The 26,910-nt window shown below is 40.7% G+C and overlaps 2 long non-coding RNA genes across 2 annotated transcripts in view; one reads left to right on the plus strand and one right to left on the minus strand.

Moving 5' to 3' along the window:
* The window catches only part of LOC311584567, a 262,665-nt gene that overhangs the window by 151,240 nt on the left and 84,515 nt on the right, over positions 1-26,910 (minus strand). The window lies entirely within an intron of this gene.
* On the plus strand, positions 8,681-18,484 carry LOC311584679. The gene is made up of 3 exons (XR_014774958.1): positions 8,681-8,733; positions 9,118-9,317; positions 18,251-18,484. It is a non-coding gene; the product is annotated as an uncharacterized lncRNA (long non-coding RNA).

Consider the following 26,910-nt stretch of genomic DNA (forward strand, 5'->3'; position numbering starts at 1 on the left):
TTTAAATTTTAAGCATTTTGCTCAGCTTACTGCAGTAAATTCTTACGCTTTCATAATTACTACTTCTTATGGGCATTCTTGTAGGCAGAAAAAGAGCATTTCTTGTTATCACATTAAATTGCATTATGAGGACTTCTTAGCGGTTATTGCTTCCTTTCTTTCCACATCAGCTTCTCTTAACAGAAGCGCTTGTTCGCTCTCATCTGGCTCTTTGCAGGCTGTTGCATACTAGCTCTGGGTCTGTGAGTAAGAGTACAGCGTTGTCTTCAATGACTAGGATATTCTGCTATGTGCGTTTTGATAATGAGGGAATGCAGTGCTCGTGACTCAAATCATGGTAAGGGATTTCTGTCTCTATAAATGTTTTTTAGCAGGATTCTTAGAGATATTCAAAATTAATAATTTACCTGGTTCTCAATATCAAATATTTTAACGTTCCGTGCTGAGAAAATTCATATTTTAAATGCTTTGTTGTTATTCTATTATAGAATTGAGTGGCAGCTATTCATTTACTGAAACTGGGTCATCACTAGTAACCTATATTTTGTCAGAAAATGTTTTAAACCTAATCAAAGGACATCATGTGTGTCTACTATTGGTAAGAACTGTTAGTAGTTGTAAATCAAAGTGTTTTCTTCCTGAGTATAACTAGTGACAACTAAAAATTTTGTAGGAACAAGAACATGTACATGTCTATTGTCATACACACTGCATACATACATTCTGAATGCATATATATATAAACTGATTGATATTGGAGATCTCTGCTGTTTGGCGTTGGAGTCCGCCCAGTCTGATAGCCTTTTTGAGCTCAATGCTGTTCTGGCAAGAGATCACATCCAAAGACCTTCTAGATCTGTCTGATCAGGCTGGAATACAAATATGCCTTTAATCCAAGGGACAGAGGCAAACAGACCTGTGTTCAAGGCCAGCCTGGGATAGAGCAAGTTCCAGGTAAAGAAAAGCTTAGATCCAGGCATGGTGATACATGCCTTTAATCCCAAACAAAGGTAAAGTTAGTTTGTAGAATGAAGCACCCATGTTTGAAAGTGATGTCTAATTAAGTGGCAGAAAAGGTTATGAATCAGAGAAGATGTGACGAAATAGAATACGCCCTACTCTCAGGAGAACAGAAAGGAAAGGAAAGCTACTTAAGAGGCAGTTTCTTGCCTTTAATCCCAGCACTTGGGAGGCAGAGGCAACTGGATTCAAGACCAGCCTGGTTTACAAAGCCAGTCCAGGATAGCCAAGGCTACACAGAGAAACCCTGTCTCAAAAAAAACACAACAACAACAACAACAACAACAACAACAACAACAACAAAAGAGGCAGTTTCTCAGAGAGAGGAGGCAGTTTTTATCAGGACAGCAATAGAGAGATGGGTTGCAGAGAGAGAACTCAGGTGATGATGGAATGAGCCAGAAAATGAGAAGGTGACAGAGGATTAGAACAGACTGCTCAGTTAGTTTGAGGCCAAGCAGAGCAATTCTGGGCCAAGAGAGAAGCCAGATTAAATAAGTCAGCTGGGAGAAGAGTTAGAGCCAGAACAGCTGAGTTGAACCAGCCAAACCAGAACTCAGAAAGAACAAGTAAGGCTGAGCTCATTAAGCAGTAAGTCTCAGAGGCTGAAAACATTCCAGGCCTAGGTTAGATTATGTGTGGAGGCCAGGAACTTCCAGAACTAGGCCTAGCTTAGCAGAGGAGGCAGTTAGCCTCCCAGATAACAACTGAGCCAGCAGAATAAAATGTACTTTTACAGAGGACTCCCTCTCCCCATCCAGTCCTCTACTCTCTGCCTGAGCTCATCTAGAGAGTGCCTTTACACACAGATGCCTATAACCATATCTGATGAATGACCTTTGGCACAGCTCCCTGCTATTTCTTTCTTCCCTGTGCCTATAGGGTAATTATGTAGTGTGTTCCCATTGTTCATATGATAGGACAGCCTGCCAAATGCAAATGAAAGCATCCCTGGAATCCCTAGCCTTAGCCAATGATGTTCACGTATCCTGTGAACCCACAACCACTCCCCAGGGACCATATAGCCTGTGTTCACCAAGAATAAGGTTGAGCTATCTTGCTGAAGTGGTTCCCGGAGGTCATTTTCATCACACTCACGGACCTTCTGAACCCCCAGTTTTGCTTCTGCTCCCTTGTTCCTGAGGACCAGTGGCCAATGACCCAAAGAACGAGGGAGACCCACAGATTGACACAGGTGTGCTTTAGTGCATCACACTGAAGAACACCTCTGCTGATGTTTCCAGCCTCATGAATACCAACTTCCTTATCTTTAAAGCATCATACGTGTGAGTTTATTTCACCTCGCATTGGAATCAACATCTAATGTGCAGCTTAAATATAATAAACCAGAGCACAACATCACCGTGAGTTTTGGAAAAAAAAATAAAAAAGAAAGAAAGAAAAAAGAAAAACCATTAAGGCACCAAGGAAATGTAAAACACAGACTAAGTTTGAGTAGCTGCCTGACACTTCTGACACTTCACCTCCTGGCTCCAATATTTTGGCAGATGTTATGTACTTTGTCTAGTCCCCCCTATCAAAGTTCAGTGCACAGATGGTATAGGAAGTAAATTATACAATAACCCTATTAGGCTTGTGAGATGGAATAAAAGAAGCTTCTGTCATATGGGAAGTTTCCATTGCTCTTGATGAAGAAAAAAAAATACATCTTTCTGATCTTATCTCCCAGTATTTTGGAGCCTGAGGTAAGAAGATCGCCGTAAGATCAAAGCTAACCCGGGATACTAATGAATTTAAAGAAGCCTGGGTCACAGAACGAGAGTACCCGCCTCAGTGCTCTCTGAGCTCCCTTCGTGCCTCCAATTCATTATGTTTGATAGCGATGCTTCCTCTAAGTGTACTTGTTTCATTTCACCTAAAATGATTATATTCACGCAATAAAAGACACAAAATCACATAGTAATGCATATGTGCATTCCTAAGCAACAGAGTGCTTCATGCGCTTTTGCATGAGTCGTTATAATTTACATGTACTGATTCTATTCTCCTTAAAGAACCTAATTCTACTCAGTATTATATTTTAACAGAGGCACCAACTGTCTTAGTTCTCCTCCTGTTCATTAAAAACAACAACAAACGCTCATATTGGGCAAATAAGAAAGCGGTTTAGCTGGGCTTGGGCTTGTAGAAGAACAAGGGGCAGCTGCCTCTCGTGATGGCGTTCCTTGTGCCTGAGCCCACAGGAGGTGTGAGGGTCATGTGACAAGAGACAGGAATCATGCTGCGTCATCCCTAGTCCCTCCCTTCCTATACAGCCTGGCAGATTCCGTCATGGGACTCTGTATTAGTGGCCGTGTCCCATCATAACCACCACCATTAAAACCCACAGTGGGATTAAACTTCTACCTTACACTTCACAGAGGGGATTACGGTTTAACACAGGAAGGCACAGTTAAGCCATCTTCAGAAAACAGTATCCAATCGGTAGATGTGGCTCCAGCGAGGAACAGCTCTGCATTACTCCACGGTGCAGAAGATATTGTTTTAGGTTACAGAACTTGCATGGATATTTAAGCAATTCAAATGTAGTCTTGCACATTTCTTCTCTTTGTTTAAGGGTAAGCCGTTCACTGGGATTTCTTATCAGCAGTGCAGTGTTCGGCTTGTAGGACTGTCATTACACACTTCAGTGCTGACCTTCCATAGGGTTTTGCCCCTTTATCCTTGAATGCTCATTAATCCTGCCAAAATTCTGTATCCCAGCTTTGAAGAGGCTATCACACAGATGAATGGCAAATTGCAGGTCACCTTTTCATTCCTTCCTGTGTTCTTTTTATCACAAGTGTGAGTGAGCGTCTCCCACTAATTAGAGAGTATGTTTCTTCACGTCCTAGGTTACTGAGTGTGTATCTGAGGGGTTGCGACCAGCTTCACTTAGTTTGTAATTGGCCATTCTGTGTGTCAGGGTGTAGATTGGTTGAAAATAAATTTTACATTATAATTTCAAAAAGCTATATCCAGTCTTTGTTTTCCATATTTTTCTCTTTGCAACTTGTTGCATATATGAATATATGTCCTTCTTTCTCAGGTTATAATAATATTGTCTGCAGTACCCATGTACCTTGAAACTTTACATACATGGTTTATTTTTCAGTAGGGAGAGAGGTATAGAATACACTCAAAATATTTACCTATAGATAAACATATCCTACTATGTTTTTTGGATAATGTTGCAAAGATGTCTCACTGGACCTACTTCAGGCTACTGTGTGTGCCCAGTTCTGGTTCTAGGTCTCACTGGGTGACATCAATCTAGTCATTCATTTCTGTACTAAGTTCACTCTAGTTTATAAATGGACGTTTGAATTCCAATGGTCCCTTTTCAAAAGTCCCAACACACACATATTCATTTTTGACAATGTTTCCAGTACAAAGGCACCTACTATATGACTGCAACTGCTGTCTGCTAGAGAAAGTCTGTGACTAAGGCAAGGTACCCTGCTTGATGGAATAATCAGAGAAGTAAGAAATAAATATATGACTCACTGCTAGTACTGTAAGAGGTGTGCAAGAATATAAACTAAGTAAGGTAAGACAGCAATGGGTTCTCATTTAAATAGAATCAGCAGAATAAGACTCTCTTTACAAGGTACTTTTGTTGTAAGTGTTTGATTCTTCCAATACAGGTAAGAGAGGAACTGTGTGTCACTGGAGAATGTGTGTTCAGGAAGGAGGCAAGTCCAAAGGTTCAGGGATGAAAGTTCACGACTTTAAGAAGCAATAGGATGCTGGTCTCTTGGGTGGAATGACCAAGGGGAAACAATGTAGTTACAATTTTGGTTTCTCTAAAACCTCAGAAAAGTTATGGGAATGTGTTTTTAATCCCAGGTGTGAGGTATGGGGCTGCTTCAGATTATACACAGCTGCCGATTATGAATTGCCTTGCTCCAGCAGGGGTGTGATTTTACCAGCTGCAGATAGTTTCTACAAGTGTGTGACATTTGGAATTCTGGGAACTCCTGAGAGAGCATACAAAGTCTAGAGCTCTGAGAGGGGTGGAGGTGGTTGCTACTCCTCCTCCTCCAGCTGCTCCTCCTCTTCCTGCTGCTCCTCCTCCTGCTGCTGCTCCTCCTTTTTATGCGCTCCTCCTTTTCCTGCTGCTCCTCCTTTTCCTGCTGCTACTAGTTGCTGTTGTGGTTGGTTGATGTTTCTCAAATGGTTGTGCACAGAGATGGGTGGAAGAAATTAAATATCCTGGTAGTAAAGACCAAACTTGTCCCAAGGAACTGAATATCCCTAATCACCACGAAGTAGTCTAATGATATGGATGCACTGTTTCCCTCCCACCTTCTTTTTCTTATACCTAGTGTTGGTGAATTGGAAGGGTAGAAAAGGGTGTAGAAAAAGGAACCCACAAAGTCTGGCTAGAAGAGGAAAAAGAGGTCACAAGGACAGCCAGTTCTGGAGTAATGGATCAGCAGTTAAGAGCACTGGCTGCTCACTTAGTGGTCCAGGGTTTTATTCCCAGCACCCACCCGTAACCACAGTTTCAGGAGACCCAAGCCCCCATCAGGCTTCCATGGACACTAGGCACGTAAATGGTGTACAATACATACATGCAACCAAAACAATAATACGCATAGACATTTTTTTAAAAGAAAAAAAGGGGCCATAGATAGGAACAGACCTTTTAAAGGGATGGTAAGGATTTTGTGTCATCTAAGTGTGTTGGGGAGATTTTAGAGCAATTTTGGCATCCATTCGGCTCTCTATGTGTTATTCCATGTGGTGCCCAACAGCTGGCAGTTTCCTGAGTGGCTGGTGACCAGCCAGTACAGGAGCCGCGGGAGACTTGCAAGGCATCTGAGCAATCTAGGCAGAAACAGTTTGGCTTATTCTTGTATGGAAACAATGGAAATAGAGAGATGCGACTGTGGTATACAGAGAGAGAATGAAGTGTCTGAAAAGCATGTCATTAATTTCTGAGCAATGGCTCATTTAATGTGGGAACTAAGAGAAACGGAGATGAGCATAGAAAGACCTAATAGTGGGAAACCTTGACTCATTTTTGGCCCTCTCAGAATTACACTATCTACTGTAAATTCAGTTGCAGACATTTAGCAGGCAGGAGGCTGACGCCAGAGGTATACAGCAGGCAAGGTCACAGAGATGTAGGCTAAAGGAGAGATAGAAATCCAATGGAGTTCTCAAGACTCCAGAGACCTGAGGCAGGGAACAGGAAGCATACAGGAGGCTGAAGCACTTGGTTAAGTCAACAGAGAACTAAGTTTGTCATTTTTCTGGAAATCACCCAGAAATCATTTCAAGCAGAAGGCAGCAAATCCATTAGATCAGATATATTTACTTTGTCCACTAATTGTTTAGATGAAGATGAAGTTTACTCATCATGGAAAGCAGAAATGAACAGGATAAAGTAAAGATGGAAATGTTACATTAGGCAGGAAACCCAATAGGTATTTTCCAGGAAAGCATTTATTTAGGAGATCCCCTACACTGCAGGGAATTACATAAGGGTGCTCTACCTACTTCTGTCATTTCGTCTGAGTCACTTCAGGATTTGGAAGAATCAAGCTCTTGAGTTGAAGGATGTTTGTACAGAGGCATTCAGGTGAAGAATAGACATACTTTGGAAATAAGCCTTCGCATTCCCTGAGTGTCCCATCCAAGCAGATGATGTTTCTTTCGATTTCTAAAACATCATTTTAAAATATTTTTTATTTTCATCTCATGGTCTACACTCCAGCTCTGAAGACTTTTAGACATCACCATCTTTCAGCAGCAGTGTACTCTTTTTATTTTATTCCTCTCTGGATTTGTTTCTTCATTGCTGGGGATGAAGCCAGGATCTTTTACAGGCTAGGCAAGGGTCGAGCCACTGAGCTATATCTCTGACCCTCCATTCAGAATTTACCTCATAATTCTGTTTTCAAATGCTATAATCTCTCCCAATTTCTCATGACCTAGGGTCTCCCATAATCAGTTCTTCAGTTATGTTTTCTCTTGCCTTCTAATACTTTTCATTACAAATTTAATTAGAATAATAAAATTCACAAAGCTCTCTAGACCATGACAATCAGGGAGGGCTGTCTCAACCCAAATGTCATTCTTCCTGCAGCATGGGATATGAATTTATCCTGATGACTCAGAGTTCCTACTTTACAGTCTCTGTACAGTTCTCTGATACTGTTTCTAGAGAAAAAGAAGCCGTGTCACTCAGAGGTAAGAATCACCATGATTTCCCCCCAGCCCTCTCTAAAGTGAATAAATGGCCAAAGGCATGAAAATTCTGAAGGTTATCCATTCTGACAATTCACTTTCACAAGAAAAAGAAGAGTATTTTGGGGGGGGGGGCGGGAGGGGAGGGGAAATCACATTGACTAGCTGAAGTCTCCCTATGAATATCAGTAACTTTCTATTGCTGGAAAAAATACATAAGTTTTTAAACAAACTAACGGAGTTCTTATTGGCAACTTGACACACCCTAGAGTTTCCTGGGAAGAACTGCTGAGACCAGCTCGGCCTGTGGCCATATCTGCGAGCAACCATCTTGATAGATGGTTGACGTAGGTGGGCCGGCCTGCTGTGAGCCACTTCCCTAGGCAGGTGGGTCTGGGCTGCATGAGAAAGCCAAAATGAGATTAAGCCCAAGAGCAAGGCAGTATGCATCCTTTCATGGTTCCTGCTTCCAGGTTCCTGCTCCGACTTCCCTCAGTGATGGACTGTGACCCAGAAGTACATCTGAAATGACCCCTTTGCTCCTGTATATTGCTTTTGGTCATCATATTTGTCAAAGCAACAGAAAGCAAACTAGGACACTAGCTTTTTTCTGATTGCAAGAAGACAAACAATTAGATAGGCTTCCATATTCCAGATTACAGAAACAGCTTCAGAAAAAAAAAACAGCTTTAGAATTGAAGAACATTTTACAAAACAAAAACAAGGTCAAAGACATCATACAGATAAATGATAATAATCCTTATCTAATATGGTTTAGACATGGGTCCCGGGAACAAGAAATTTTTAAAAACTGTCATGACTGGCTTGAATTGATCAACATTTTACAAAACTCTGACCTTAATGTCTACTGTTTATTTCTTCTATATGCTATGTTTTGTATATACGATCTGTTTCACATTTTTAAAACATCAAGTATTATATTAATGTTAACACTTTAAAATTCCCTTACATAAACAACTAGGGACAGACTTTTGCACTAGGTCACCTTATTACTGTTTTTGAGGATTTTTTAACATTTGAGTATACTGTAATGGTATTTAAAGCCTTAGAAATCTAGTTCAAATATTGTCATCTGGGGAAGGAAAGTCGAGTTGATTTTCTGCAGTGCTTCAAAGTGTGTAGCACATAGCATGGGGCCAGGAAGACCCGGTTCAGCATGTTCTTCTGGCCCAGCTCTAACTTTCCCTCTTTACGTCACCTGATACGAATCCTACCCACCACCTTTCCATCGGCGCCAACATTTCACACTGTTTGCTTTCTGATATGGGGTTTCACTTGTCCCAGGCTAGCTTTGAATGTGTCTAGCCAAATTATGCTTGGTTGTATCAATAAAGCACTGTTTAGCCAATCAGCTGGGCAGAAGGACAGGAAGTGGAAGGCACGGCTTGCTGGGGGAGGAAGAGCAAGGTTGGCAGTTGAGAGGAGAAACGGTCGACTGGCAGGAAGATGAAGGGGAGGATGGTCGGACAAGTATCACAGTGGGAAATGCTTGAGGTATATGCATTATGTATCAGTTTAGAGTAGTTTGTTTACCATAGTTTAGGAGAAGATTTGTATTAGTTTAGATTCTGCCCCATGTTGGGCGCCAATTTGTTACATTAAATAAGTATTGGTTCAGACTAAAATTGCTAAATAAAGGCAAAGAGGCTGAAGCGTACTTTTAGGCTGTGCCCAGCATCGTGCTAGCAGCTTTAAGTATGCTTCAGACTCTGTGTCTTTATTTAGCATCTTAGGCTGAACTGATACATTTTTACTGTAACAAGGAAACTGAATCCAGAACTTCAAGCATGTTCTGCAGCTCTTCTTTTGGGACATTTTAAAACTTTTTGAGATTATAATTGCAATATTTCCCCTTCCTTCCCATATGCCCCTCTGCAGCGCCTGCGCTGCAATTACCCTGACATATCAAGCAAGGGACTGCGGGTTGAAGAACACTCCAGACAGAGGGTCATCCATTCTAAGAGAATGCCGTTTAATGAGGAGGGGCCCAGGCCTTTTATACAGTACAGAGGCAGGTGGAAAACTACAAGACGTTGTAGATGGAAAGTCCCCAGGACAAGAGGAACCATGTAACCAAGGTAACCAGGGTGCAAAACAGGAACTTGTGGTCAGCTCAGTGAGGCACAATGTTCACAACAGGAAGCTGCCAGGACAGAATAACAATTGCATACAGGCCAGGGCATGGCCCCAGGGGGCCCAAGCCTAACAGTTCCCAACACCCCTCCTCACTCTCCTTCAAACCCATGGTCTATTTTTTCATTAGTTGTTGTTACGTGTGCATATTTACATGTAACCTGTTGCATCCATATAATATTACTTGTATGTGTATTTTCAGGGCTGGTCATTTGACATTAACCAAGCAATTGGTGTGCTCATTCCTGGGGAAAATCACCTACTTACTTGGTAACTGAGCTGTATCTCTACCCATCGTGACCCAAATCAATCTCCCCCCCCTCTCTGCGTGTGTGTGTGTGTGTGTGTGTGTGTGTGTGTGTGTGTGTGCTCATGTAGGTACGTGGAATAGAATTCATATAACCAAGTTAGTGGCAAGAGCCTTTACCCATTTCATTGGCTACTCTAGTGACCCAAAACAAATTCAGATTCCCTTCTGATCACTTCGGCTAAGTATAAAAGCCAACAGATCACTTTCTAATGATATACTACTACTTACTAAAGACAAGTTATTTGTTGTTATGGCTATGAGGTATTGCATCTCGTGTATTGTCTTTTACCTGCTTTTAATATAACAGTGTATGTATAAAATAATCCAAAAACTACAGCAGAAACTAGAAAAGATAACTCAAGTATCATACTAGGTGGAAAGTAGAGTAGATTTCAGGTAAATCACAAATTACATTTATATTCAGAGTGAAATAAATTTAATGGTGAATTTACTTGGGCTTGAAGACTGGCTAATTTGTAGAAGGAATATAGAAGGATGTATTTTTATGGAAGTAACTTTTACTACAAATACAAATTAGATGGTAAACTTTTAATTATCTCTGAATAAATTACAAATTTGATTTTGTAAAACGTTCCCACACATTTAAAGTAATTACAGAATCTATAACCTAAAGGAGTTATTTTCTTGGGTAGTTCAATTATAGAAATTTAATATTTCAAATCACACAATTAACCTAGTGGCTTTCCTATCCATAGCTCCACCCACTTCCTTTTAGCTGATTTTTAAAAAAAAAGACTGTTCAGTTCTTCAAAATGAAGAAAGTTAGGAGATGAACAGAAGGATAATTTATATTTCCCCATTTTTTGCTGTTTCTTGATTCTGGTAAGCGTCCTGTGCAGAAGATGACAGGCATCAGTGCTCATCAGTAATGGTCTGGACAATGTAAGTAGTGGGAGCCTCCACTGAGGGAGGAATGCCGCACCTGTGGCTGCTGCTGGGACTCAGCAGCTATCTTCACACATCAGGGTTAGCTGCGTGTGGGTTCTGTGGATTACAGAGACCGTATACGCAGCAAGTTATGTCATCCTCCTTCCGCAGCAGTGCTACGTGACAAGGGAATATGAAAGCTTCTCTTTTTTTAATATGCGTTTGTGCTTCCAAAACAGACTCTTCTTAAACCTTGGGCACATGACGGAGTGTGTTCTTCAGTAAGTCAAACCTTGAAACTCCCCTGACAGTATCAGTTCATAATCTGCTCATTTACAATTTAATCACAAAGATAAAAGTGTTTTCCAGCTGACGTGGAGAAATTTTAATCCAGCAACATAGCTGCTCTGACAAAGGGTCACAACCAAAGACCATCTCGGTCTGCGTGGTCTGGCTGGAATGCAGTCATGCTCTGGATTACAGTATCAAAGTATGGTCTGTCTGGAATATAGACATGCCCTTGGTGCACACCTTTAATGCCAAACAACAAAGGTAAGGTTAATTTATAGATGGAAGCAGACATGTCTGAAAGGGGCATCTAACTGAGGGGCAGACAAAGCGACAAATCTGAAAGATTTGACAGAATGAGTCAGAGATGGGATACATCCAACTCTCACCTGAACAGGACAGGAAATAGAAGCAAAAGGAGAGAGAGAGAGAGAGAGAGAGAGAGAGAGAGAGAGAGAGAGAGAGAGAGACAGAGAGAGACAGAGAGAGACAGAGACAGACAGACAGACAGACAGACAGACACAGACAGTCAGAGACAGACAGAGACACAGAGACAGAGGAGTTTTTTTACACAGAGGAGAGTTTTTAACAGACAGTTTTTATAGAGACAGGTTGAAAGAGAACAAACTAGACACAGATGAACACAGAACAAGCCAGCAAATAGAAGGAGCCAGAAGATAAGAACATATTACGAGTGTTAGAGTGGGACCAAGTAGAGCAATTCAGTCAGAAGCTGAAAAAGAATCCAGACAGAATCAGTCAGCTTGGAGACGAGTTTTAGCCAAAACAGCTGAGTTGAACCAGCCAGCAAGAGTTCAGAAAGAGATAGAAATGGTGAGTTTATTCAGCAGTAAGTCTTGCAGGCTGAAACATTCTAGGCCTAGATTAGCAGATGGAGGTTAGAAGCTAAAGCCTTCAAGGTTCAGGTTACAGAAGATTAGATTGTATGGAGGCTAGAAACTTGCAGGACAAGTCCTGGGGATGGATGGATAGCACAGAGAAAGAAATGCTCTTGGCTAAATGTTCAAGCCACATTTTCATACATCTTAGCTAAGGCTTTCATCTTATCCCCTCATCTGAGGAAATATAAGCGACATTTACAAACTGCCTCTATTAAGCACCCTTCACTGCTTAGGCTAGGCTGAAATTCTCACTGATGTACATTACCGAAAGATCTAGCTCTCAATCATAGATATTTCTTAAGGTACTACTTTACCCAAATTTATCTGTCAAAGTGACAAGATATTTACCTAAATTCTATGAGTTGTTACATACTTAAAAGAAACACAGCAGTATAAATAATCCTGAAATACATACAAAACAAATCAGGCACAGAGACCATGCATGACCTCACTTACACCTGGAACGTAAAGTGAGACGTTCTTATAATCAGATATTATAAGTGTAGTTACAAAAGAAGAAGAAGAAGAAGAAGAAGAAGAAGAAGAAGAAGAAGAAGAAGAAGAAGAAGAAGAAGAAGAAGAAGAAGAAGAAAGAAAGAAAGAAAGATAAGTGTAGTTACCTGGGAGACAGAGAAATATTGGTCAGACCTTACAGAGCTATGCAGGAAATGCTGTTCAAAGTTTCAAAGTTGCACTTAAACCTTACGTTCACGCCCCTGAAGACTATGAAGATAATGCTGTACTGTGGAATTGAAATTGTCTGTGAGGGAGGTTTTTAAGGATTCCCGGCATACATATAAACAGCAGACAGCAAAGCAGCAGGCCCTCGCATGGCTCGTGAACTGCGGTAAGAAGTTCGGTGTGTACAGGTATCAAATATCATTCTTACACAGTGAGTATGTACAGGCTCTTGCCATTTGTAGCTCATGAGGCCAATAAGAAAGACTTCGGGTTAGATGGTTCTTGAGGGCATGAATGAGTAGGAACATGGAAGACATACCTAGACAAGTTAATGTTATTTTAAGGAAGTCAAAGAGAATTCACCCTTTAAAAATCTAACAAAAACAAAGAGCACTTACAAGGGACTGAGCAGCCTAGTTCTAATTCACCAACAGCACAGTGTGCATGCTGATAATAGAATCAGTTATTGAGTAGTAATAAAGGACACCACTTTACAGTTGGGATATTTATTCAGTCTGATGAAGGCCATTCCATAATGAGAACATTCTTGAAGGACTCAGACATACGAGGACATAGAAATGTGTCATTCAAGAACTTGCCTTGGCTTTAGGGGCTGTTACTCACATGAGCAACATATTTAGAAAACTCTACAAGACATAGGTCAATGATTTTTTTTCTTATAGTTAATTTGGGAAGGGACAGCTTGCTGTTGCATGAAAAAATTAAGACACAAAGGGGGCTAGAACAGAATTAAATGGTCGATAAACATGGGAGCACATTAAATGAAATGCTTGATCTTTTGGAAATGACGGTATCTTAGTTCCTTTTCTATTGCTGTAATAAAAGACCATGACCAAGCCAAGTTATGTAAAGAAAGCATTACTTGCTGCACAGTTTCAGAGAGTTAGAAGTCCATGATGGTGAAATGACGGAACATGTGAGAGCTCAGGTCTGGATCTACAATCACAAGGCACAGGCAGAGAGAGCACTGGGAACTGCAGAAGGCTTCTGGAACCTCAAAGCCACCCCCAATGACGTACCTCCTCCAATGAGACCCTACTTCTTAATTCCTCCCAAACAGCACTACTAACTTGGGACAACATATTCAAATATATGAGACTTGTGGGGCTGTTCTCATTCAAACCACCACAGACAGTGTCTGAAGGAAAGCAGAAATATTGGATAGCAGGAAGTCAATGAAGGGAGCACTATATAAAAACATAAAAGAAAAGAGCAGAAATAAATTATAATTTATGGAAGTGTAATTAACAAAGTGTATTAAAGTCATCAAATAAAAGCTAATATCTGACTGACAAAACAATCTAAGATTATGGCAGCATCCTCAAAAAAAAAAAAAAAGGCTAATATAACAGTTTTAAATGACTGTGGAGATAAAAGGGAGTGATTAATGCATCACCACACCCTTTAAAAGTGATATTATTTTCACAGGCTAATTGTGAATTTACGTTTCAGAAGCAGAGCCTGCTCAGTGTGTCTTTGGTCTGTCCATTTCATAACTAACTGAGAAAAGAGTCATCACCTTGAGTCATTTGTGGGATGATCATACACTTTCCTGATTAGAGCTATAGAGGAAGAAGAGCAAGATGCAATTCATGGGTCAAAACTGCAATTTGGAAACAAAGGGTAGAAATGTTATGAAATTTCCACGGAAATTGAAAAATGGAAATATTTTGAAAGGTTGGGCAACCGTGGAGTTGAGGTGGATGGATTAACAAAGGAAGCATGCACTGGCAGGGCAATTCTGCTGCATACAGGCAGATGGAAGGGTTTAGAGCACGTTATATTTAGAAATATATATGTCTATACATATACATACATGTTTAAAATATCATTAGTGGAAAAGAGGCCATGAATTTGAAAGACAGAGGAGAGGTAAATGGGAGGATTTAGAAGTAAGAAAGGAAAGAAGGAAATGATGTAATTGTATTATAATCTCAAAAACAGAAGTGATAAACATAGGGTACTCTTAAGGTCTTTATTTGTCATAGCTGAGCTGACTGTGGGATATGATTTGGACAACAGAGGAAGCAAATGAATGCAGGCAGGACTGGGGGAATGGAGAACAATTTAGAATACAAAAGTGACTGAGGACATAGAGTTTCAAAATCCACAGTCAGATCAGAGGGTGAAGACCAGAAAGTGCAAAGTCAGAAGCTGACCATGTGGTCTTCTTCCATGGCGCTGAAAGGGAATAGAAAAGTTACCACTAGATGATGCGGGATGAGAGTTGTACTTTGGGTCCCTTCCGTTTATTGAAAATGGGTCATACAAGCTGCTTTTGAAATGTGAGGGGCCTTGCTCCAACTTCAAAATCTGGTCAGTTTGTGGAGGTTGCACCTGCTTGTTCCATTTGCATCCGCTTGGTGTGCTTTATTTACATTCCTCAGAGCTAAAATGAAGACATTGTTTTAAGAAGGTGGCACTGGAAAGCAGCCTAAAGTGTGAGGATCTGAGCATTCAGCAAAGAGGCAGGTCCACTTGTCTTTTATCTAGACAGTAATTAGAATTCCCTAAAGACAGAAAATCAATGCATTCTAAAGGAGAATAATCTAGTTGTTACTTCATCGAGTAAGCATTAAGCCACCCACTGCCTCTCTCTACGTGCAAGCATTCCCATCACCTCATTTTAAATAATGTTCATCGCGCTGTCAAGTTACAAATATGCTATGATTAAAATGCTAACAAGACTGATGATGACAGATGGTCAATATGAGCGGAGTTTCCTTGCACCTTAATGTTCCTAACATACATTATTCTGGGGAAACAACTCTATTTAATATAGCATCTTACTTAATGTTCCACATATAGTCCTTGTTTTCAAATGACAACTTTATTTAAAGTAAGTTAACAATGTTCTCTTTGATTGACCCCGCCCCCTTTTTCCATTTAGCACCCCATATAGCAACAAGATGTTTTTAATGTGAAGTGCTAAACATTTGTGATGGCTTGGCTCCCTCCCTCCCCCACCCCCACCCCCGCCCCCGACAGAAATTGATTGACAGGACTGTTCATGGCCATGGGTTAGAGCTGTGAGGAACTTCCAGAATGACACAGGACATGCCTACAGTGAAAGCAGAGAGAACTTTTACAACAAGGAGTAGCTCGAATGCGAGCATTTCAGCAGTGGGCCAGAGCATCATCTCCTGCAGCTGATGCTTCAACAGCAGCGGGATCAGATCTCTCTTGACAAACACAAAATATTTCTTAAGAACAGAACAGTCGAGAAAGCTTAGCCTTTAAGCACAGAAAGAAGCATGTTCCCAGGCTCTTTTCTCCTGTGAGTTCATTTAGTCAACAAATATTTCCACGGACAAGTGCTAGGACCAGGGCAGCAATGGTGAGTATAGACCCTGCCTCTGTGGCTTGGCATCTGGAGACAGAGGAACAGGAAAGATACAAGTATGCAAAAATGTAACAAACCATTTTAAAGTACAGCAAGCATTATGAAAAGAACCAATGTGGCTTTCCACAAAGAAAAGTGGGAGGAGTAATTAAAATCGAAAGCAATTTTATTTTTGCCAAATCTGTGCCAAACGCATAAGGGAGCAAGCATGGTGTTGTATGCTTCTAATTCCAGCACTTGGAAGGCCAGGCCAGGAAGATGAAGAACTTAATGCCAGCCTGCACTACATACAGAGCTCTTGTTTCCAAACAATAAAAATAAAAATTAGCTACTGGGAATGTGGATTGAGGGTACAAGAAGGGGTAGTTGAGATGATAAGTGGGTGGTCCAGGGAGAAAAGCAGCTGGTACAAAGGAGGTAAGATGGTTGCCAGGGATAGTTTTCTTAGATATTGTAAATATGCCAAGGAAGCCTGATGACACTCACTGGTAATTGTAATGGCTAATTGTGGACGCAATCAGCATATTCAAAGGGTAAAAGCCTTTGAACCCTTATAAGTGTGGGGGGTTGTGGGGTGTGGGGTAGGTGTGCGGCGGGGGGGGGGGGCTGTGTGTGTAGGTAGGTGTGTGGGTGTGAGTGTAGGTGTGTGCGTGTGTTTATTTTAAACAAAAAAATACAATTCTAAAAGTAAGAATTATTAATACCACCTGACGTATTAGAGTCCTATGATTGCTTTATTATTATTCACTGCTTCATTTCTTCAAACACTTAAAAATAAATTTCACCTGAGTAAAGTTTGTACGCATTGGCCAAAATACTTCACTCGGAATATTGGGAAGCAAATATTTAAATTCTGAAGATGTCCTTAGATATTTAAATAATAAGATACCATTTAAAACGAAAAGTGTTTGACTAGTGTCACTGAATCCTTATAAAGGGATAATACATTTTTAATTAAAGGAAAATAAATCTTTCTTCCACTCTCTTTTATTCAGAGGCTGGCAAAATGAAGGAAGAGAAAAAAAATAGAAAACAGAGGGCTGAAATGTCAACCCTCTGTCAAACTCTCCTTTGAAAAGGAACAATGGGCCAAAATGGCCCACCCATTGTTTTGGTCCATGACTTTGAGTCTTTGCATATTCAACACTGTGCCTGGAGCCTCACCAAGCTCCTGTTACAGAACTAAACTGTTCAGCATAATAAGCTGATTTGAGTATGGTGATGGGCCCCAGGGATGCAGGCCAGGGACAAAAGGAAATTGGTGACTACTGATCAGAGAGGAGGTGGATGAGTTATTGGTGTGGAAAACCCTTTGCTTCAGTGGCATCTCATCACGCTGCAACGTGCAAGATGCTGTTATGTGTGTATGTGTTCACAAAGTGCCTCATAAATGGATGGACCTCCACTCGTGCCAGGGAGCATAGATGATGCGTTACAAGAAAGATGGGCAGAGGAAGGAGAAAAAAAATCTGTGAGGACATAAACTGAAACCTGCATTAGCCTAGAACAGCCATAGAACATGGGTTAAGAAGTTTTCTAAATGTTTTTCCTTTTAAATTATTTTCAAAGTCAGAGTGATAGTCAGATGTTATTAATAAGCAATGGAAATTCAAGACCTAGAATAAAGTTACTTCTCTAGCCAAAGGAAGATAAAGCCAAAAGATGAAAGACACCAAACAGCCATGGGATTACTGGGTGGTCCCTCCCCTGTGCTGCGCATCTCCAGCTCAAACACGTGAAACTCCTCATCGGCACTGACAGGAGTGTGCTTCTCACTTGTCCTGTTCACTCTGCTGTGCAAGGGTAAGACACAGACAGGAGCTGTGTCAGCTGGTTGTTTGCACCTCTCGGTTACCACATGGTAAGTGCACAGATGCAGGAACCACGCACTTTCATTCCCTCATGCACAGTACCTAGGAAACCTAAGCACCCTCACACCACCTGCACACAGGTGAGTGTGTGTGGTCTGAGATTGTGTGGTCTGAGGAAGGGCTTCATGCTTTAGACCTGCTCATCATTATCCTAGGAAGAATCCAGTGATAAGGAAATGCAGCGCGAGTTCTTACTAGATGAAAAGAAATACCCAGAATTGAGTATTTATCTTCATATGAGAAGTAAGCATTTCTCAAGTGGGGTGTGTGTGCGTGTGTGTGTGTGTGTGTGTGTGTGTGTGTGTGTTGCATACTCCTGTTCTTTGCCCTTGTTGCTTTCACTGCTCTGTTTCCATGTAGTAGTTTTACTAAAGTATAGTTTACATCCCATATAAAATATTCATTTTAATTATATAATAAAAGTTTTAGTATATTCACAGATTAGCACAGACATGACAGAACAAGTGTGAGAACATTTTTACCAACTCAAAGAGGAAAAATTGTAGCTTTGGTAATCCGTCAAAAAAAATCTTTACCAGTCCTTTCAAATGCATCTCTGTTATTATATTACTAGGCTGTATGGCAGCTTCTTCCAGATTGAAGAGATCTCCTCCAATTAGGAGGAGAAGACTTGTGAGACTCAAGGAAGACATTTGTCACATGACCTGGAAAGCAGAAATCTGTGAGAGTCACCATGCCCCACTGTTTAAACAGTAAAGGACTGCCCGGAGAGGAGACTGAACAGTCAAGCTGCAGAAGGACATTACTGGATCAGTAAAGTTGCTTCTAAGTCAAGGAGAGAGCTCTGGGATGCTGCATCCATGAGCAGTCACTAGTGTTGGCAGAGAGCTCTGGGATGCTGCATCCATGAGCAGTCACCAATGTTGGCAGAGAGCTCTGGGATGCTGCCACTGTTGAGTCCTCTCCTCTCCTCTAACTCCTCACGCAGCTATATTCCTGTTAACAACTCAAGCAACACCAATAAACACTCATTTCTCCACCAAGTTGAACTCTGGTGTAGCAGTTACTTTTGTGTGTCATAGATTCTTTAATTCATGTGTGTGTGTGTGTGTGTGTGTGTGTGTGTGTGTGTATGTATGTATGTGTGTTTGTGTGTGTCCACATGCATGTAAAGTCTCCTCACAAAACTTTTTCACATACATGCTGGTATATACCTTTTGTTCTTCAATAGTGGTTTATTGTGTATGTTCTAATAAATAGAAAGTGTTGTATCTTACATCTTGCTTCTTTCACTTAGCGTGTGCTCAAGTTCATGCCAACAGCATTATAGATGACTTTGCTCAACCATTTCCTGTCAGCTCAGAAAGGAATGTCTGCTGAGCCTGCCATTCTTCCAAGATACTCTTGTCTTCCTTGGCCAAACAAATTCATGAAGAAGGGACCACAGGAGAGAAACAAGGGCTACAGATGCAAACATTTCCTCATTCCCAAGCTCCTCACCTGACTCCTATAAGGCACTGGAGCCGGCTTCCCACAGTCAGCCCATCAGTCTCCCTTGGGAGGGAGGCTGCACCTCAGACCCGGGTCTCTTTCTGCCTCTCTAACTAGTTCCCGTCTCCTGTTCTCATTATTACCACCTCTGAAGAAGCCATCCCGACTGCCATGAGGGAAGTAGAGCATTGATCTGCGTGGTTTCTTTGATGTGAATGGAGTCTTCAGGTGCGACAGTTGGGCTATACACCTCCTAGGGACCGTCTTGTAGTTTCATTGCAATAACAGCCAGAAAAATAAGCAAGATCCTGGACAGAGGGAAGATGTTGAACCTTTTGGCCTGACATACCGCTTGTTCCACCTTCCCACTAAGGAAAGCGGCTAAGGTGCACATTACTAGATTAGTCTTAGTTGTGCATTCCTCTTCCTTTTCACTAAGGAGGAGAAAGGCCACAGCAATATGAGTCGGTAAAGGTGGTTGGAAGACAATTCTGTGAAAAGAACCCTCCCTCCTTGCCCCTGATGAGAGAGAACATCAGTCCACTCCGTTGCCTGCATACCCAGAGCAGCTGGGACCTAGGCAGCGAAGCCATGGCTGGCTGTGCACTGACTGGAGGGCCACGACCAGGCCACCTGTCTGACTATCTAGTGCAAGTTCTAATAAAAGAAGAAAGCAAAGCAGGAGACAAAGCTGCATGGACACTGGATTTTGTTTGTTGGGAAACAATGCCAAAGAACATATGATCCCTAGTTATCTCTCCCGTATCAGAGGGTCCCCATTGATTCGATGGGTATCAAATTTTCACCACAAAGCATGCCTTCTCTGACTGGGGCTTTAGTCCAGTGATAGATATCTTAGCTTAGGTCCTGGGTTCAATTCCTAATGCCACAACTTTTAAAAATGCTCCTTGCTTGGATTAATAGTTGTTTTCTCATAATATATGAAACTGTGGGTCCCCAAATCTTCTATACTTTGAGACTGCTATTTCTTATTCACTTTAACATGAAAACCAGATTGAAAAATGACCTCATGTGCATCCACACTGTCTTATTGACACAACTCTATACACAGGACACTCTCTGGCATTTGTTTCTTTACTTCACGGTGCATTTTGAAAGGGCCAGTATAGCAATCAGGCCACTCTGAACCTCGCAAGTATTCACTCTAGCGAATGGGAACATGTGTATAAGCAAACGCTGGCTAGAGACCTAAGTGAACACACAGCCCAAACTTGTCACTTGGTCGTTACTTACAAAGACACCGAGCAAATAGTTATTTAAACAGTGATGCACAAGGGCAAACACATTACTTCCAATGCATCTGGTACAGGAAATTTATTTCATATCTGAAATAAAGACAAAAGCCCTCTGTCTTTCTCATACGGCACGAGTCACGAGTTCAATCATATAGATATACACCACCAACCACAGCACCTGACCTGTGTGACAGCTTCAAGTATCATCTTTGTTTGTAAGATAGTTTTGATACTATTAAGATTTTTTTAAATTACCATAAAGAAAAAGACATTAACATATAACACCCTAATACTCTAATGTTCCAAATATGCTAAACATACACCAGAGTCCTTATCTTTTCGAGACAAGAAATTCAATAAGAAAACCAAATTGGACAAGATTAGACTAACATCCTGATCATGACAAAAATGTGAATAGCAATAAAACAGCAGATAAAATAAAAAAATACTGACTAAATCATCATTAATGATGATGGCTGCTATTGATTTTCACTTGATGAGATTGAGAAATGTAACACAGTTGGTGAAGCGCATTTCTGGGCTGGCTGTGAGAATGATGCTAGAGATGATTGACATGTGGGTCAATGAACTTGAGTGTGGAAGACCCATCCCAAAGGTTGGTGACATTGTCAGGTCTGGGGTGCGCCGTGGGGAAGAACACTAAGGAGTGAAGAAACACTCAAATATGCACTGGGTTCTTCAGCAAAAATGCCTTCACCACTGTCCACCGCTGTCCTGGCCTGGATATCTGGTTCTGGAGTCTTGGCCGATGACCCCACTTCTTGGTATCAGCTTTTCTGTGTTATTCAAATTTCTGTCCTTTGCTATGAAAAAGCATCCTAAGTCAATCAACTTAAAAGAAAGAGAAGTTTCACTTTGTCTCACAGGTTTTGACGTTAGGATCCACGGTTGGTTACACCTGTCATTTTGAGCTGAGGGTGGCTTAGGACATCACCACAGACAACAGATAGCTGAGGATGAGCTAATTTCATGATGGCTGAGAAGTAACAGGACTGGGTCCCAATATTCCTTTCAAGGACACATCTTCAAGGACCTAACTTCTGTCCAGTGGGCTCCACCTCTAAATAGTTCAGTGTCTCTTTAATAACTACAGCTGGGATCTCAAGTGTCCCTTAAAGAGCCATCCTCTAAAGGTTTGGTACTCAACATGCTGGGTCTACAGTCACCACACTAGGCTACCTGAAGCAGGAGGAATCCCAAGGCTGAGCAGATCAACACAACAAGTTCATGCCAGCTTATGCTACACAGCAAGACACTTTCTGAAAAGAAAAGGGTTTCTGAAAAATAAAAGAAGCCATAATCATGTGACGAGCGACAGCACTGGTTGCCATATTGTACAACCGAAGTACCACAGGGACGAAAAGTCACGTGAATTGCAGCTGTGGACTGTGCATTCTAAGGTGTCATGCCAATCATTTCATTTGATTTCTCCTTTTGAGTTCTGTCAATTAAAAGATGATGGCTTTCGAGCTGAGGCAGGAAATAGGAGAGGGGAGTTCCAGAAAAAAAAGAGATTAAACTCTGGGATAGAGTCAGAGGTGGGAGATTTGCCCTGGACTCTGAGGAAGACAGACACATGAAACTGAGGAGTACAACAACCAGTCATGTTGTACACATACAATAGAATAAACTGGTAAAATAAGTCATGACCTAGTAAATGACCAAGCCAAAACTTATGACCTAGGCATTTATTCATAAATAATAAAGTCTCAGAGTCATAATTTCAGGAGCTGGGGCATAGGTGGAGAAACATGTGGTTACATGCATTGTTATGTATTCACAACATTAGACTACTCTCATTTTATCCCATAATACTTTTTAATTCTTTGAACATAAGTTATATGTCATGATTCTTTCAATAACACTGTAGTTTGAAGTTGCAAGTTTTGAATAAATCCTGTATGTGGAATTCTAATTAAAGTTGTACTTACTTACCATGCTGTTTTATTGACTCTGAAAAGCCAATGTTTTCTTACAGAGCCCTCAGCTGTAAAATATGGTCTCATTCATTTTCCAAAACTGTCATAATTACTCATTTAATAATTGAACAAAGTGCTTACATAGACATAAGTAACTAATCTCATTTCTGCATGACTCACTATGTCCCTTCAGCCTCTTTCAGGAACTTGTTTATTGTAAAAAACAGTAGCTGAAAATTTATAAAATATAACTACACCAAAAAAAAAAAAAAAGAAAAAGAAAAAGGAAGCAGAAAAAATCTAAGTGTTTTTTTTTAAACAAATAAAATATGATAGCCACATATAAAACAGAGCACAATCAGATCTTGGGATTTAAGCATTCTTCTAGCAATCTACACTTATTATAGCATAGTGTATGAAATAATTTGATATTTACATTTTTTTAAACCGTAGAATATTAACTTGATATCCTTGCTTTAGGGAGCATCTGCAAAACCTAATTACTAAAAGGGATGGATGTGTGCAGGATGCCCCTGACACCAGCAATCACCACACAAATTATCCTGTATCTTATACCCTAGATCTTTCTGACCTTAACCATTCAGAGCTTTGTTACTTACTGAATTTACAGTTTCTTCTTTTGTTTCCCAAAATTACCAAAATTGACAATTGTTCAATGTCCTCATATAGAGGCTTTATAGAGAAAATGTTTACCACATGTTGACAATCACTGGCAGAATGCATGCTAGGGACACACCAAGATCAATGTCAACAGTGCCCAGACATTAGCAGACAGCTGTGCAGAGGGCAAGCTCAGGTGGAATGCTATTTAGCTTACCAATTATCATTCTAAAGGCCAATTCAGTCTGATAATAAAGAAGATAAATTATTCTGGTCTGTAATTGATTCTGTGATAATGCTTCTAAAGTAACATCAACACCTCAGAGAGAAAAATGAGGTTTACATTTTAAAGAATTAAGGGCTTGAGTGGAGCTCAAAGGTAGAGTTCCTACCTATCATATTCAAGGCCTTGGATTCCATTCTGAGTGCTGAAAGAAAAACATTTTAAAGAGTGTAAGCAACTTCAAAATTTCATAATCAGTGATGAGTGATAGACAGTGTTGCATAATAGTAAGGATGTCTGAAAAGGCAATAAAGAATCATATTATTAAACATCTACTTAAAATACTCGTAATACAATAAGTTGGAGCAAAACATATATACATAGTTTAAATAAAATTTTCCCATCTAGGATGGCAATAGTCCCCACATGAACCGTAGACCATCTAAAAAGAAAACCTGAATACTAGGCATGAGTATTGGGTCACTGGTCAGGCTTGTCCAAGAGACTCCCAAACCATTACAGGTCATTGCTGTGGTCCTTGATTGTTCCTCAGAGGTAGAATTTAAGGCTAGTGCTGAAGACACCATGTGCGTCAGATACAGGGCCCAGAGGGCCTGAGCTGGATCTGACCTGAAATCGTTGTCCCTGAAGACTAGCTTTCATAGTACCAGATGGCACCAGGCAACCTTCTCTCAGATTATTGATTCAAGTTTTCCCCATTGCAATTAGCTAAAAAAGCAATCCACGAAAAGTCACCATCATGCCAGGGCCACGCCTGACCCACTAAAACAGTGTTTGATGGCACCATGTCATAAAAAGTGTCCCTGCCTGGCTCTGATTACAGCCATTTTCCCCAAAAGTTTTGGGTGGACTAATAAGAACCTCTGCTACTACATCTCTTTGCAAGGCACTGATTGTCATGTAGTGAGCACAATGGGTTGTTGGATATAGCGATCTTACATCTGATTGTCAGGGCTCCAGGAGCTGCTCTGACTGATTCAGAAAAACCAAGTTCTTGCAGAGGTGAGCTGTGTGCTGCTCCCTGAGTCCACTGTCTGGCCCACTGTCTTCCCAGGGAGGCCTGCCAGGCCCAGGAATATCCAGGTTAGACCTTTCTCCTCTGCCTATCACCCCTTCCAACCCCCAGCATGCCCAGCAGTAGTGATCTGGGCACTGTCCCCTGAGCTCCATTGTCTGGCCCATGGCTATGCCTTCTTTCCCGGGGAGTTCTGCCAACAACAAGAACATGCATGTTAGACCACTCCCTCCAACCCCTTTGCCTGCCTAGTCCCCCTGAAGAACACAATGGCCAACTGCTCCCACTCCTGGGCACTCCATTTTCAGGCCCACAACTCAGTCTGCCTCCCTGGTGCCCAGCCCATATCATGACAGTCAGAAGGCTAAAGGCCAGCACAAGAACAGAACCAACAAGAGCCAGGCCAATATGGCAGCACCAAAGCCCAGCTGTCCTACTACGAGAAGACTGGGATGTCCTAACACAGCCAAAGCACAAGAAGACGACCTTACATCCAATCTTACAAAGATGACACGGGACAAGAGGAAGTGAATAAATCCCTTAAAGAAATACAGGAAAGTACAATCAAGCAGGTAAAGGAAATGGATAAAACTGTTCAAGAGCTGAAAAATGGAGTTAGAATCAATAAAGAAGACATAAGCTTAGGCAATCCTGGAGATGGAAAACCTAGGGAAGAGAACGAGAACTAAAAGATGCAAGCATCACTAACAGAAAACAAGAGACAAAGAGAGAATCCCAGGTGTAGAAAATATGATTGAAGAAATCAATACACTGATCAAACAAAATGTTGAGTCTAAAAAGTTCCTGACACAAAACATCCAAGAAATCTGGGACACTATAAAAATACCAAACGTGAGAGTTATAGGTGTCTAAGAAGACTCTCATGACCAAGGCCCAGAAAATATTATCAACAAAATCATAGAAGAAAATGTCTCCAACCTAAAGAAACAAATGCTTATAACCATACAAGAAGCTTACAGAACACCAAATAGATTGAACCAGAAAAGAAAATCTTCCTGCCATATAATAATCAAGATACTAAATGTACAGACCAAAAAGGAATATCAAAAAGGCCAAATAACATACAAAGGTAGACCTATCGAATTATAGTGAAATTATCAACAGACTCTAAAAACCAGAACTCCCTGGGCAGATATCTTAGAGACATTAAGGGACCACCAATGTCAGCCCAGACTACTATAATCAGCACAACTTTCAGTCACCATCGGTGGAGAAAACAAGATATTCCATGACAAAACCAAATTTAAACAACATCTATTCACAAATCCAGCCCTATAGAAGACACTAGAAGGAAAACTCCAACCCAAAGAGGTTAACTATACCCAAGAAAACACAGGAAATAAATAATTCCATACCAGTAAAACCAAAAGAAGGGAAACACACAAACCCACACTACCACCACCATCACCAAAACAACAGAAACTAACAAACATTGGCGATTAATAACTCTCAACATCAACAGACTTAATTCCCCACTAAAAAGACACAGGCTAACAGAATGGATATGAAAGCAAGATTTACTGCATACAAGAAATAACACCTTGGCAACAAAAATAGAGATTATCTTAGAGTAAAGGGCTGGAAAAATTAACTAAGCAAATGGACACAAAAAGCAAGCTGATATAGCCATCCTAATATCTAATAAAAAAGAAGACTTTCAACCAAAATTAATCAAAAGAGATGGGAAAGGACACTTCATACACTTCAAAGGAAAAATCTACCAAGACGATGCCTCAATTCTGAACATTTATGCTCCAAATGCAAGGGGACTGACATTCATAAAAGAAATACTACTAAAGTTTAAATTACCCATTGAACAACACACATGAATAGTGGGAGACTTCAACAACCCACTTTCACCAATGAACAGATCATTGAGACAGAAACTAAACAGACAAATAATGAAACTAACAGCCATTATAAATCAAATGGACCTAACAGTTATCTACAGAACATTTCGCCCAAACAGAAAAGAATATACCTTCTTCTCAGCACCTCATGGAACCTTCTCTAATACTGACCATATATCTGGTCATAAAGCAAGACTCAACAGATACAAGAAAATTTAAATAACCCCCTGTATCTTATCAGACCACCACAGATTAAAGCTGGACTTCAATAACAACAGAAATAACAGAAAGCCTACAAAGTCATGGAAACTTAACAACTCTCTACTCAGTGACCATTGGATCAAGGAAGAAAGAAGAAAGAAATTAAAGACGTTCTAGAAATCAATGAAAATGAATGCCCAACTTATGGGACACTATGAAAGCAGTGCTAAAAGGAAAGTTCATAGCACTAAGTGCCTTCATTAAAAAAGAAGAAGAAGAAGAAGAAGAAGAAGAAGAAGAAGAAGAAATCTCATACTAGCAACTTAACAACACACACCTGAAAGCTCTAGAACAAAAAGAAACAAGCACACCCAAATGGAGTAGACCACAGGAAATAACCAAACTCAGGTGTAAGAGGACTTTTTGGACTCACCATCAGTTTCAATAATGACACAAGACTTGTATTAATATTCTTAAAATGTGCCTTGGCTAGGCAGGCTCTCAGCTAGCTCATCTAACTTAAACCAACTATTCTAGTCCATGACCTACCGTGTGACTAGTTCTTTACCTCTCTGAGCCTGTCCATTCCTTCTATCTCTGTGTCCTGCTGGCAAATCCGCCATATCTGAATCTT

Source organism: Acomys minous (assembly GCF_964271855.1).
Source record: "Acomys minous genome assembly, chromosome: 15".
NCBI lineage: Eukaryota > Metazoa > Chordata > Mammalia > Rodentia > Muridae > Acomys > Acomys minous.